This window comes from Trypanosoma theileri (assembly GCF_002087225.1).
Source record: "Trypanosoma theileri isolate Edinburgh chromosome Unknown TM35_Tth_28_V1, whole genome shotgun sequence".
Classification (NCBI taxonomy): domain Eukaryota; phylum Euglenozoa; class Kinetoplastea; order Trypanosomatida; family Trypanosomatidae; genus Trypanosoma; species Trypanosoma theileri.
The window spans coordinates 320,780-321,786 of NW_021639870.1; positions in this window are offsets into that span (position 1 = coordinate 320,780).

Here is a 1,007-nt window from a genome sequence, read left to right on the forward strand (position 1 = left end):
CCACCGAGAGAGAAGGTGAGAACAAAGAAATGTGTTTTCATTACGTGGGCGGTGTGAGTAGCAACCCAAACACACAAAGGAACACACAACAGAGGAGCACACTCAAACACCCACAACCCACCAATCTTTTTACCAAAATAAAAAAAGTAGAAAAAAGAGTGACTGCGTGAGGCAGACACAATAATAGAGCAAAGATGTAAAAAAAACAAAAGAAATTCATTACTTACTGTGACTGCGATGCCTGGACACAGTCCAATCCACTCCAAGGTTAACAACGGAAAATCATTGTGTACTGAACGTGATGTGCCCATATCTTTATTCTTGATGTCCCTGCAGCAGTTTGTATATAATGAAAAAAAAGAATCATTCCATGAAAATGAGCACACAAGATACACAAGGTGTATCGGAAACGCAAAAGAGAAACACACAGCTGCACACAACGTGCAATGAAATTATAATGAAACACACACACACACAAGGGAAAAAACAATAAAATGAAAACAAACAAGGAAAGAAGGCCGTGATCACCATGTGAATATGTTCAGGAGGCAATAACACAATTCCCAGCAGTAGGTGTGTGTGTGTCTTTCGTACAGGGCGAGCAGTGGGAATGATGCACACATGATGACAGTCCACACACACACACACAAAGAGAAGGAAGGTTGGTAGTGTGCGTGTTTGTGTGTCTTGAACCTCCTGCCATTCTTCTCATTTCAGTCACAGCAATTAAAACACATTGGAATTGTATCCCATTCCCATGGGTAAAAGCAATAGTTATTAATATCACGGAACGCACACACATCACTAGGAGGACACAGTAAATGACGACAAAGCAGAGCCCAGATAATGCGAACAAACAAAGAGGACACCCCCCTCACAAAATGATGGTTTGTCATGTGATGAGTGTCATAGGGAGTCCAATAGATTTGTTCAGCAAAAAAATGCAAACAAGAGATTTATCGAACTGAAAAAAAAAAAAAAAAATTCAATAAAAAGAACAGTGCCCT